Below are 14402 nucleotides of genomic sequence, written 5' to 3'. Positions count from 1 at the left end.
AGGAGAATATTTGAGTTACGAGTTTGGCCTTCATTTAAACAATGTGGAATAGTTTCACAACTCACGCCACCTGGAACACCAGAGCGTAATGGTGCGTCTGAACGTCGTAACCGCACTTTATTGAATATGGTGCGATCTATGATCTCTCTTACTGATTTACCACTATCATTTTGGGGTTATGCATTAGAGACAGCTGCATTCACTTTAAATAGGGCACCATCCAAATCCGTTGAGACGACGCCTTATGAACTGTGGTTTGGCAAGAAACCAAAGTTGTCATTTCTTAAAATTTGGGGCTGCGATGCTTATGTGAAAAAACTTCAACCTCATAAGTTCGAACCCAAATCGGAAACATGTGTCTTCATAGGATACCCAAAGGAAACTGTTGTGTACACCTTCTATCACAGATCCGAAGGCAAGATGATGTAGGGCGGAACCCTAGGTGGACGATCTTTCACGTTTGGAGTGGATCCTACGAGGAATCACGAAGAACACACGGAAGCACAAAGGGGAACACGGGGAAAACAAGGGAGAAATCACTAAACCAACAAGGAATCAATCACACGAGTGCTAGATCACCAAACACAAAGAGTAACATATGATCCACAATCAACAAAGGTAAGGATACAAAGGTAACCGATCTTCTCCGTGAGGAGGTCTTGAATCCGCGAGGGGATCTTCCCTTAGAGGGGTCTTGTATCCAAGTGGATCTTCTCTAAGGAGGCCGTGGTCTGTCACAAAGAGGAGATCCGATGGATGAGCGAGGCTCTATCTCTGATTTGAGCTAAATCAACGCTAACCCTAAAACGTACGGGAGGAGGGAGTATATATAGTCAGAGGGGCGAAGGGATACATGGGTCACTGCCCAAAGGAGCTGCGCGCAGGCAGGGGCGCCGGATGTCCGGGCGTCGGGCCGGATGTCCGGTGGTTCACGAGGGACCGGATGTCCGGGCTGGAGACGCCGGATGTCCGGTGCTTCTGGAGGGGCCGGATGTCCGGTGCTTAGGCCGAATGTCCGGGCTGTTGGGGTCGTCTTCAGTGTATTCGGGAATCCTGGGCCGGATATCCGGGCGGGAGGCCGGATTTCCGGTAGGAGGCCAGATGTCCGGGCTGGAGGCTGGATGTCCGGTTGCTGTAGTCTTGTTCTGCAGGGGCTGCCCATGTGGATCTCCAGGGGCCGGATGTCCGGGGCCTTGGCCGGATGTCTGGTGCCTGGAGGCTTCTTTTGCCTTCCCTTGGTTCCTTTCTTCCTTGGACTTGGGGTCTTGTTCATCTTCACGTGCATCCTCAGGAGGGTCCTCTTGGTACCTAATCATGCACAACATTCCGGATTGAGGTAGTAGCCATGTCTCGAGAGGATCATATGATATATCATTAAGGAGAGAAGTCACCTCGGTCTCGAGAGGTCGAGCTCGTGCTCTAGTCATGGGTCCTCGTGGTGCTTGGTGAGACAACGGAAGGTCCATGGGGATGACCGAAGGATGCTCTGCATCATTTCCCCCCCTCCCTTGTGAAAGATCTGACCTTGGATCGAAATCCTCATCACCATGGTACGGGGAGAGATCGGAGACGTTGAAGATGTCGCTCACGTTGTATTTGTCGCGTGGGAGATCGATCTTGTAAGCATTGTTGTTGTAGCGTGCTAGCACCTTGAAGGGTCCGTCGGCTCGAGGGAGAAGCTTGGACTTGCATTCGTTGGGGAAGCAGTCCTTGCGAAGGTGTAGCCACACGAGGTCTCCAATGTTGAATATCATGGGATGCTTGTTGACGTTGAGCTTGGTCGCTAGTCGTTGTACTTGGCGCTCGATGGTGTGCCTTGTATCTTCATGCATCTTCTTGATGTATCTTGCACGGGCACTTGCGTCAAGGTTGGTGCGCTATTGTAGAGGAAGAGGTAGAATGTCCAATGGGGACAACGGGTTGAAGCCGTAGACGACCTCGAAGGGGGACTTGCCGATCATCGAATCTCTTGCACGGTTGTAGGCGTACTCGGTGATGGGTAGACATTCCTCCCACTCCTTGATGTTCTTCTTGATCAACACGCGAAGTAGAGTGGAGAGTGTACGGTTCGTCACCTTTGTTTGGCCGTCGGTTTGAGGATGGTATGCCGAAGAGAACAATAGCTTGATTCCGAGCTTGGCCCATAGGGTCTTCCAAAAGTAACTCAAGAACTTGACGTCGCAGTCGGAGACGATTGTCTTTGGGACTCCATGGAGACGCAAGATTTCCCTACAAAAGAGATTTGCAACGTGTGAAGCATCGTCTATCTTGTTGCAAGGAATGAAATGTGCCATCTTAGAAAATCTATCCATGACAACAAACACGGAATCCTTTCCATTTTGAGTTCTAGGCAAACCAAGTATAAAATCCATGCTAATGTCTTCCCAAGGTTGATAAGGAATTGGAAGAGGCATGTAAAGACCATGGGATTGAGCTTTAGACTTAGCTTTGCGACATGTTGAGCAACGGTTGGTGAAGCGTGAGACGTCGCGGTACATCTTGGGCCAATTATAGTTCTTGGAGAGCGTAGCGAAAGTCTTGTTGCGTCCAAAGTGTCCCATGAGTCCGCCTCCATGAGCCTCTTGCAAAAGGAGCAAATGAAGAGAAGACTCGGGAATGCATAGTTTGTTAGCTCTCATAAGATATGCATTCTTGATATAATATTGTTCCCAAGACGTGTGTGTCAAACACTTATCATAAGGAGTAGCAAAATAAGGATCATGCTCATACAAGTCTTTTATATGCTCAAAACCAATAACATTCAACTCAAGTTGAGTGACAAGTGTGCATATGCGTGAAAGTGCATCTGCAACAACATTTTCCTTACCCTTAATGTACTTGATCACATAAGGCGAAGATTCGATAAATTCACTCCATTTGGCATGACGCTTGTTCAACTTAGTTTGACCTTTTAAGTACTTAAGCGTTTCATGGTCGGTGTGTATGACAAACTCATGAGGTCTAAGATAATGTTCCCAAACATGTAGCACACGCACTAAAGCATATAATTCTTTGTCATAGATGGGATAGTTAAGTTGAGCACCAGAGAGTTTTTCACTAAAATAAGCAATGGCTCGTTTTTCTTGCATCAAAACTCCGCCAATTCCGGTACCACTTGCATCACAATGAATCTCAAAAGTTTTCTCAAAGTTGGGCAAAGCAAGAATCGGAGCATGAGTAAGCAAAGACTTGAGCTCATCAAAAGCGGTGGATTGCAAAGATCCCCAAACAAAAGGAGCATTCTTCTTACTCAAGGCATGCAAAGGAGCGGCAATTGTGCTGAAGTTTTTGACAAAGCGACGGTAAAAACTTGTGAGACCAAGAAAACTACGCACTTGTTGCAAATTGGTGGGTTGGGGCCAAGTTTTAATTGTCTCAATCTTGGTTTCATCAACATGGACGCCCTTGGAGGAGACAACAAAACCCAAGAAAACCACTTTGTCAACACCAAACGTGCATTTTTTCAAGTTTGCATAAAGGCGTTCCTTGCGAAGGGTTTGCAAAACAGATTTAACATGATTAATATGCTCTTTCATGGTTTTGCTAAACACAACAATATCATCAAAGTAAACCACAACGAAGATTCCAATGTAAGGTCTAAGCACATGATGCATAATACGCACGAAAGTACCGGGAGCTTCCGATAAACCCATAGGCATGACTAACCACTCATATAAGCCAAATTTTGTTTTGAAAGTAGTTTTCCATTCATCACCCTCTTGTGTGCGTATTTGATCATAGCCACTTTTAAGATCAATTTTTGAGAAAAAGTTGGCTCCACTAAGCTCATCAAGCATATCATCTAAGCGAGGAATGGGATGCCTATAGCGAACGGTAATAGCGTTTATAGGTCTACAATCGGAACACAAGCGGAAACTTCCATCGGGTTTAGGCACAAGTATAACGGGAACGGCACAAGGGCTTAGGCTTTCACGTACATGACCGTTGTCGATGAGTTGTTATACTTGCCGTTTAATCTCCTTGGTTTCTTCGGGATTGACTCGGTATGGAGCTTTGTTTGGGAGAGGCGCTCCGGGGATGAGGTCGATTCGATGTTCAATGCCTCGTAGAGGAGGTAGACCCGGAGGTAGCTCATCGGGGAAAACATCTTGGAATTCCTGCAAAAGAGATTGAAACACTAATGGTAGCTCATGAGAGGTGTTAGTTGTTGGCTTTCCATCTTTGCACACGAGGACTAAGTGCATCACACTCGATGGGTTCTCACACACTTCTCTCATCTCACTTTTGGTGGCAAATAGGATGAGTTTTTTCTCTCTAGGCGAAGAGGCGCTCAAATTTGGCTTGTGGCTCTCACTCACGTTTGGGTGGATCACTTTCTCACTTTTCTCGCCATGATGGGTGGCTTGCTTGTCGGCTATCACTTGACTAGGAGACATAGGTCGTAGCACATATTCCTTCCCTTTCATTTTGAAGCTATAGTGATTGGTGCGCCCATTGTGGATGACACCACGGTCGAATTGCCATGGTCGACCAAGAAGGAGGTGGCAAACGGTCATTGGGACCACATCACACTCCAAAGTGTCTTCATATGCACCAATTTTGAAGGAGACTTGGACCGTATGCTCGACTCGTATAGTGCCGGAGTCACTTAGCCATTGAACCTTGTAGGGTTGCAGGTGCTTCCTCTAGACCAATTGAAGCTTGGAGCATAGTTCTTCACTTGCCAAGTTGTGAAAACTACCTCCATCGATGATGACCTTCACGGACCTTCCATTGATGTCGGCCTTAGTGTGGAAGATGTGGCATCGTTGGTCTTCTTCTTGTTGATGTTGAAGTGTCAAGACTTTGGAGACAACGAGAGCGGGGCTCGAATCCTCATCACAAAAGACTTGATCATCTTCATCCTCGTCCATGAGCCGGTGCATGGCCACTTGCTCAAGGGCTTCCATCTCCTCTTCACTCATGGAGTCATATGTGCCGTCGTCGTTGAGGATCATGGTGCGCTTGTTTATGCATTGAAAGGACTTGTGGCCTCGGCCGCCGCAAGTGAAACACTTGAAAGAGCTTGTTTTGACAGTCTCATCGGTCGGAGTAGAGGATGAAGCACACAGCTTGAAGGTGCTTGTAGTAGGAAGAAGACGACTTGAACTTGCCGAAGTTTTCTTGTAACTTGACTTGTCGTCATTGCTTGGAGAAGGCTTGGTTGATGTAGATGTTGGAGGAGTCGTTGAAGCTTGGATGTTGGAGAAGCCGTAGATCTTGGATGAGTACTTGGCATACTTGAGGTCATCTTGCACTTGACGTTCCGCCTTTGTAGCTTGACGCACGAGATCGATGAGGTTGGAGTAGGGTTGGAAGTCGGCGATCTTCTTGATGGGATGATTGAGTCCATTCAAGAATTCCATTGTTTGCTCATCATCTTCCGTGACATTGGCTCAAATCATGGCAATCTCCATTTCCTTGTAGTATTCTTCAACACTCTTTGTTCCTTGGTTGAGGAGTTGTAGCTTCTTGAAGAGATCGCGGTTGTAGTAGGTTGGCACAAAACATGCTCGCATGACTTCCTTCATTTGAGCCCAAGTGTTTATAGGTGGTTCACCTCTTGCTTCACGGCGCTCAAGGACTTGTTCCCACCATATGAGCACATAGTCTTGGAACTCAAGTGATGCCATAGCGATCTTCTTCTCTTCCTCATAGTTGTGCAAGCGGAAAATTTTGTCGACCTTCAATGCCCATGAGAGGTATTCTTCGGGATCATTGCTTCCACTGAACTTGGGCATTGTAAACTTGAGCTTGCCATAGCGTTGCTCTTCATTGTGTTGTTGGCGATGGTGATGATGACGTCCTTGACGTGGAGGATAGTCATCCTCATGTTTCTCTTGGCGCGGAGGAAGTCCATGATCAACTTGCTCTTGTTGAACTTGAGGTTGAGGTGGAGCTTGACGAGCTTGTGGAGGACCTTGTGGAGCTTGACGTTGCACACGCGGTTGGTAGTTCCTCTCTTGGATTTCTTCTCGAAGGGCTTCCTCTTGATTGCGCCGCTCGCGATTGCGGTTGGCAATGGCTCGGCTCGAATCTTGAAGGGCATGTTGCGCCTCAAGAGCTTGTGCTTCTCGTTGTTGTTGTTGAAGACGTTGAGCCTCGGCGTCTTGTTCCTCTTGGTGTAGGCGCGCTCGTTCTTTCTCTTGGCGCCGTAGTCGTTGTCGTTCTTGAGCTTGAGCAAAAGCGACTTGGTTTGATTGAGGACGAGGGATTTGCTCATCGACTTGCTCTTGTGAATGCTTGTCATGTAGCGGGTTCCGAGATGCATGCCGGTCTTGACGCGCTGCTCGTCGAAGAGTGTTTGATGACGGTGTACTTGAGTCGGAGAAGGTGTCGTCGGAGTGTCGACTTGAGCGGCTCCATCTTGAGGATGAAGAAGTGGAAGGACGCCAGTTCCTCATGAAGTCGCGGATCTCATCCATTATTGCATCATTTTCTTGCTTTTGAGCGTCGAATTTGTTGTCGAAGTAGTCCCTCATTGCTTGTTGCTCTTGGTTCAATGCCTTTTGAGCTCCAAATAGGTGGTTCTTGGTGACGAATGATGACATGTCGTCGTCGTTATCGATGAGTGGTGGATTGGTAGAAGAACTTGGCCTATCCATCATTCCAAGCAAAATGTAAGTGGTAGAAGGAAAAGAACATGTACCAAATGTACCTTGACCGAAGTTGAAGATGAATCAAGTTCACTCAAATGCGGACAATGAAATAGCGCTGTTGGTACCAATTCTTGTCGGTTCTCACACCTACACACGTAAAAGCTTATGGTGGAACTTGGTTAGGATGGTGGCACAAAATTTGATGCAATAGTAAGTGAGCTTCAATAATGTTGGAGAAGGTTCACAATTTTGCAAATGCAACAAGTAGACCAAGCAAGTATGGGTACACGGAAACACACACACAAATAGATAAGTGGGATTGTGCAATCCAAAAGTGAGCCAAAATGTGGAAACCACAAAAATGCTCTTGTTGCACAATACTAGAGAGACGCTAGCATGATTGCACAATAGGCGGATACGCAAACTTGTGCACAACCTACTAGGAAAAAATGCAACTATCTCTATCCCAAGTATTCTATATGTTTGGTGTCTCGGTGCTATGATCCAAGATGATCGGATATGACAATCTTAATGTTGTATGATGCTATGGTTCTTGCTTATAAGCTCTTTGCTTAAAAGCTTGGGTGGCTCTTTCACTTTTGAGCTCTTTTCTTATGCAAACTTCACGAACCAAGATAGCAATTGTGTATGCTATGACAACTTTGTGACACACAAGTTGATCTCGAGATATGCACCACTATTGTATGGTATGTATGCTATGGAGTATGACCACTAATGTGCACAAGTCATGTTACCAGCAATACTCAATGGCTAGTCTCGATGGGAAAGCAACGCAAAAGATGGGCTATGATGGCTATCAATGCAATTGCAAAGTATGACAAAGATGTCGTCGAAGTTACCGTCCTTGGCGATGATGAATAGTCGATGGAGATGAGTGGTGGTGATGTTGAAGTCGAACCGTACCTAGATAGCCGAAACACAATAGGACACGGGAACCACAACTCAAACTCTCAAAGACCAAAACGTTTCAAAATTGACATAGGAGGTAGTGGTGATCGGTGGTGTTGTTTGTGGAAGGAGGTATGGATATGCAAAAATAGGCGTGGGTTTCGAGCAAAATTGGACGAGGATATGGTGGATGGTGGCACGGGGGTGGAGTTCTGCTGCCAGGGGCTGGATGTCCGGGCCAACTATCGGATGTCCGGTGCGCCGGATGTCCGGTGAACTCGGCGGATGCCCGGGCTCCTGGATCGGGGATGAACACGATGAACTCCACGGGAAAATTCGCAACTCCGGGGCAAAATTTGGACGAATTGGTGGATGGAAAAGGGTGGGGAGGGTGGGGAAAGCTAGATCCACACGCAGCAACACAAATCCATGGACCAAATCCAACAAAATCTCAACTCACCAACAAATCACAAAAAAAATTTGGGGCTATTTTTGGTGGGGAATTTTCGGATTTAGGACGAAAACAACAAAATCAAGCTAGAAAACACGGGGTAGGGGCTCCAAAAACGTGATCAACGTGGCTCATGATACCAAGATGATGTAGGGCGGAACCCTATGTGGACGATCTTTCACGTTTGGAGTGGAACCTACGGGGAATCACGAAGAACACACGGAAGCACAAAGGGGAACACGGGGAAAACGAGGGAGAAATCACTAAACCAACAAGGAATCAATCACACGAGTGCTAGATCACCGAACACAAAGAGTAACATATGATCCACAATCAACAAAGGTAAGGATACAAAGGTAACCGATCTTCTCCGTGAGGAGGTCTTGAATCCGCGAGGGGATCTTCCCTTAGAGGGGTCTTGTATCCAAGTGGATCTTCTCCGAGGAGGCCGCGGTCTCTCACGAAGAGGAGATCCGATGGATGAGCGAGGCTCTATCTCTGATTTGAGCTAAATCAACGCTAACCCTAAAACGTACGGGAGGAGGAAGTATATATAGTTAGAGGGGCGAAGGGATACATGGGTCACTGCCCAAAGGAGCTGCGCATAGGCAGGGGCGCCGGATGTCCGGGCATCGGGCCGGATGTTCGGTGGTTCACGAGGGACCGGATGTCCGGGCTGGAGGTGCCGGATGTCCGATGCTTCTGGAGGGGTCGGATGTCCGGTGCTTAGGCTGGATGTACGGGCTATTGGGGCCGTCTTCAATGTATTCGGGAAGCCTGGGCAGGATATCCGGGTGGGAGGCCGGATTTCCGGTAGGAGGCCGGATGTCCGGGCTGGAGGCCGGATGTCCGGTCGCTGTAGTCTTCTTCTGCAGGGGCTGGCCGTGTGGATCTCCAGGGGCCGGATGTCCGGGGCCTTGGCCGGATGTCCGGTGCCTGGAGGCTTCTTTTGCCTTCTTCCCTTGGTTCCTTTCTTCCTTGGACTTGGGGTCTTGTTCATCTTCATGTGCATCCTCGGGAGGGTCCTCTTGGTACCTAATCATGCACAACATTCCGGATTGAGGTAGTATCCATGTCTCGAGAGGATCATATGATATATCATTAAGGAGAGAAGTCACCTCGGTCTCGAGAGCTCGAGCTCGTGCTCTAGTCATGGGTCTTCTTGGTGCTTGGTGAGACGACGAAAGGTCCATGGGGATGACCGAAGGATGCTCCGCATCACAAGATCTTTGTTGCTAAAAATGGATCCTTTCTAGAGAAAGAGTTTCTCTCGAAAGAAGTGAGTGGGAGGAAAGTAGAACTTGATGAGGTAATTGTACCTTCTCCCTAATTGGAAAGTAGTTCATCACAGAAATCAGTTTCAGTGATTCCTACACCAATTAGTGAGGAAGCTAATGATGATGATCATGAAACTTCAGATCAAGTTACTACCGAACCTCGTAGGTCAACTAGAGTACGATCCGCACCAGAGTTGTACGGTAATCCTATTCTAAAAGTCATGTTACTAAACCATGATGAACCTACGAACTATGAGGAAGCGATGATGAGCCCAGATTCCGCGAAATGGCTTGAGGCCATGAAATCTGAGATGGGATCCATGTATGAGGACAAGGTGTAGACTTTGGTGGACTTGCCCAATCAACGGCAAGCCATTAAGAATAAATGGATCTTTAAGAGAAAGACGGATGCTAATAGTAGTGTTACTATCTACAAAGTTCAACTTGTTGCGAAAGGCTTTCGACAAGTTCAAGGAGTTGACTAGAGTAAATTACACAGAAGTACCACAATTGAGGCATTGGAAGCAGATTGGTACCAAGATTGGTAATTTTTACGTGTCAGTACCAACTTTGGGGCAAGGCGTTGCAAAAAAGGCTAAAACTGCTGTTTATACGTATTGACAGGGAATCTGACTGGTTGGGCCCGCCTGTTGGATGCAGACGTGGCAAGTTTTTTTTCAGAATACTCCCTTGCTTTGTGTGTAATCACGTAAATGGCCAATTATTTCGGGGAAAAGGCTCCTACGAGAGGCTTTTTTTCGTTCGTAATTTCCACCACGGATTCGGACTGGTTTGCAAATTTGCGTCAGTTTGAACAAGTAAATAAAACGAACAAAAATTGAATCCACGCAGGCTTTGAACCGGCGACCTGCGGTACAGCAGGGCAGCGCGCAAGCCACCCCGCCACGACAGCACTCGCGACAAGTTGCAGGCTGGACATTTTTTATACTAGACACGGGCACCCTGGGCCGGCCCACCGAGGCCTGCATTGTTTTTTTCCTTTCGCACTTACCTGGCGTGCGTGTTGGGGCTCATTCGTTGCCCAGATTTCTTTACGTTTCATTTCCCTTACTTATTATGCTTTATTTTTTTCCGGTTTTGGTTTATTTTTAGGTTTTCTTTCTTATTTTTACATTCACTAGGTTGGTTTTTCTCCTGGATTTTTAACATGTTTACTAAACATTTTTTATGATGGGTTTTAGTATATGATGAACGGTGAACTTTTATTTCATGTAATGAACTTTTGGTCATATACACTGAACATGTTTTCAATGCCAATTTAATATTTTTGTAATATATGTTGAATTTTTTTCTTAAGATATGATGACATTTTGCATAATGCGCGGTGAAATTTTCGTAATTTATGGTGAACATTTTCTTAATACACGATGAGTTTCAAGAATATTATGATTACACAATTTCTTAATTTATAGTGAACATTTTTAATACACGATGAACTTTTCTTACAAACAATGAACACTTTTCTAATAATATGAACGTTGAACATATTTTCAATGCAAATTGAATATTTTTGTAATATATGTTGAAATATTTTCTTAAGATATGATGAAAACTTATTGTGTAAATCATTCTTGCATTTCAAGAAACGCATCGATTTTTTTAATAAAATTTGAACAGTTTTAATGCATTTCGAAGATTTATTATGATTACAAATTTATTTTTAATACATGTTGTCAACTTTTTAATTAACAGTGCATTTAAAAAATAAAATATATATGTATTAATATCATGAATAAAAAAATATATGGGCCGTGCTTGTGTTCTAGTCTGGTGCTTGACACTTAATAATACTAATATGTAATCGCAAAATATATATGTATTAATATCATGATTAAAAAAACAGTAACCCAGCGCGCAGCCTCGCTGGGCCAACCGCCGGCCCAACGTCTTGAGGCTAGTATAAAATAATTCTCGCCTCTTCTAGATCGCGAGTCCTGTCGTGGCGGGCTGGCTAGCCCGTTGCGCTGCTGTACCGCAGGTCGACGGTTCGAATCCTGCGCGGGATTCAATTTTTGTACGTCTTATTTACTTGTTCAAACCGACGCAAATTTGTAAACAAGTCCGAATCTGTGGTGGAAATTTTCCCAAAATAATTGGGCATTTATGTGATTATATGCACAAAGCAAGGGAGTTTTTTGCAAAATCTTGCCACGTCCGCACCCGACGGGCAGGCCCAACCAGTCAGTTTCTCTGTCAATACATATAAACAGCAGTTTTAGCCTCTTTTGCAACGCCTCGCCCAAAGTTGGTACTGACACGTAAATATTACCAATTTTGATATCAATCTGCTTCCAATGCCCCAATTGTGGTACTTCTGTGCAATTTACTCAGTTGACTACGATGAGACTTTCTCACCCGTAGCAACGCTTAAGTCTATCTGAATCATGTTAGCAATTGTCGCATTTTATGATTATGAAATTTGGCAGATGAATGTTAAAACTGCATTCCGGAATGGATTTCTGAAAGAAGAGTTGTATATGATGCAACCAGAAGGTTTGTCGATTCAAAGGGTGCTAACAAAGTGTGGAAGCTCCAGCAATCCATTTATGGACAGGTACAAGCCTCTCGGAGTTGGAATAAATGCTTTGATAGTGTGATCAAAGCATATGGTTTTATACAGATTTTTGGAGAAGCATGTATTTATAAGAAAGTGGGTGGGAAATCTGTAGCATTTCTAATATTATATGTGGATGACATATTGTTGATTGGAAATGATATAGAATTTCTGGATAGCATAAAGGGATACTTGAATAAGAGTTTTTCGATGAAAGACCTCAGTGAAGCTGCTTAAATATTGGGCATCAAGATCTATAGAGATAGATCAAGACACTTGGTAAGATTTTTCAATGTGTAAATACCTTGACAAGTTTTTGAAAGAGTTCAAAATGGATCAGTCAAAGAAGAAGTTATTGTCTGTATTACAAGGTGTAAAGTTGAGTAAGACTCAAAGCCCAACCATGGCAAAAAATAGAAAGAGAATGAAAGTCCTTCCCTATGCCACAATCATAGGTTTTATAAAGTATGTTGTGCTGTGTACCAGACCTATTGTGTACCTTGTAGGGCTGGACCAAAAGCTCGTAGCTCGCGAGCTTAATGAGCGCTCGATAGTTCGGCTCGTTAAGCTTGTAGCTCGCTTCTTAATGAATAGAGCCAATCATTGATTTTAGCTCGTTAAGCTTAACGAGCTTAACGAGCGAGCTAACGAGTTTCACGAGTAGCTCGTTAAGCTCGTTAGTAACAACGCAACACATATTTTCATATTACGTGACAAACTTTTTGTAGCATCTCAGCCCATCTATTTAATCTAATCGACATATGAGGCAACAAACTACTTTATTTCTTTTTGTAGTCACCATATTTCATCTTGAAAAACATTCATCATGTATATCATAACACATTATAATCTATTAACGAGCACTCGCGAGCGCTCACGAGCTTAACGAGTTTCAAACGAGCCGAGCCGAGCAAGGTTTTCTGCTCGTTAATCTTAACGAGCTTAACGAGCCGAGCCTTAACGAGCACGAGCTTAACGAGTACGAGCTTAACGAGCCGAGCTACTCGTTAGTCCAGCCCTAGTACCTTGCCATGAGTTTTGGCAAGGGGGTACAATAGCGATCTAAGAGTACATCACTGGACAACGGTCAAAATTATCCTTAGTGAGGACTAAGGAAATATTTCTCGGTTATGGAGGTGATAAAGAGTTCGTCGTAAAGAGTTACGTCAATGCAAGCTTTAACACAGATATGGATGACTCTAAGTCTCGATCTGGATAAAAATTGAAAGTGGGAGCAATTAGCTAGAGTAGCTCCGTGCAGAGCATTATAGACATAGAAATTTGCAAAATACATATGGATCTGAATGTGGCAGACTCGTTGACTAAACTTCTCTCACAAGCAAAAAATGATCACACCTTAGTACTCTTTGAGTGTTAATCACATTGCGATGTGAACTAGATTATTGACTCTAGTAAACGCTTTGGGTGTTAGTCACATGGCGATGTGAACTAATCACATAAAGATGTGAATTATTGGTGTTAAATCACATGACAATATGAACTAGATTATTGACTCTAGTGCAAGTGGGAGACTGAAGAAATATGCCCTAGAGGCAATAATAAAGTTATTATTTATTTCCCTATTTCATGATAAATGTTTATTATTCATGCTACAATTATATTAACTGGAAACTTAGTACATGTGTGAATACATAGACAAAACAAAGTGTCCCTAGTATGCCTCTAATTGACTAGCTCGTTTATCAAAGATGATTATGTTTCCTAAACATAGACATGTGTTGTCATTTGATGAGTAGGATCACATTATTAGGAGAATAATGTGATGGACAAGACCCATTCGTTAGCTTAGCATTATGATCGTTACAGTTTCAATGCTACTGCTTTCTTCATGACTTGTACATGTTTCTCAGACTATGAGATTATGCAACTCCCGAATATCGGAGGAACACCTTGTGTGCTATCAAACGTCACAACGTAACTGGGTCACAACGTAACTGGGTGATTATAAAGATGCTTTACAGGTGCCCCCCTCCACAATTACACACCTCGGTGATATCGTCGTAGTGCTTAGGCGAAGCCCTGCGCCGGTAACTTCATCATCACCATTGCCACGCTGTCGTGCTGACGAAACTCTCCCTTGGTCTCAACTGGATCAAGAGTACGAGGGATGTCATCGAGCTGAACGTGTGCTAAACGCGGAGGTGCCGTACATTCGGTACTTGGATCGGTTGGATCGCGAAGACGTTCGACTACATCAACCGTGTTATTGAAACGCTTCCGCTTTCGGTCTACGAAGGTACGTGGACACACTCTCCCCTCTCGTTGTTATGCATCACCTAGATAGATATTGCGTGGTCGTAGAATTTTTTTTGAAATTACTGCGTTCCCCAACAATATTTGTCTTGAAACTTATTTTATTTTTTCTCAAGTATAAGTTTGGGAGAGAAAATAGTCGAAGCAACAGCAGCCACGCCTCCTCTTGGAGGCCGTGGTAGCGCCGAATGAATAAGAAGCGCAGATGGAGCTGATACTTTGATGCTCCCTCCTCCACGATAATGGTTCGGAGCTGCTTCTCCGTCGCGTGAAGGCGGAGCCTTATTCGCCTCCTTGCCAACCGGTGAAGGTGGAGC

Source organism: Triticum dicoccoides, chromosome 3B (genome assembly GCF_002162155.2).
Source record: "Triticum dicoccoides isolate Atlit2015 ecotype Zavitan chromosome 3B, WEW_v2.0, whole genome shotgun sequence".
NCBI classification, from domain to species: Eukaryota; Viridiplantae; Streptophyta; class Magnoliopsida; order Poales; family Poaceae; genus Triticum; species Triticum dicoccoides.
The sequence above is the reverse complement of the archived record's forward strand: the minus strand, read 5'-3'. Positions refer to the sequence as shown.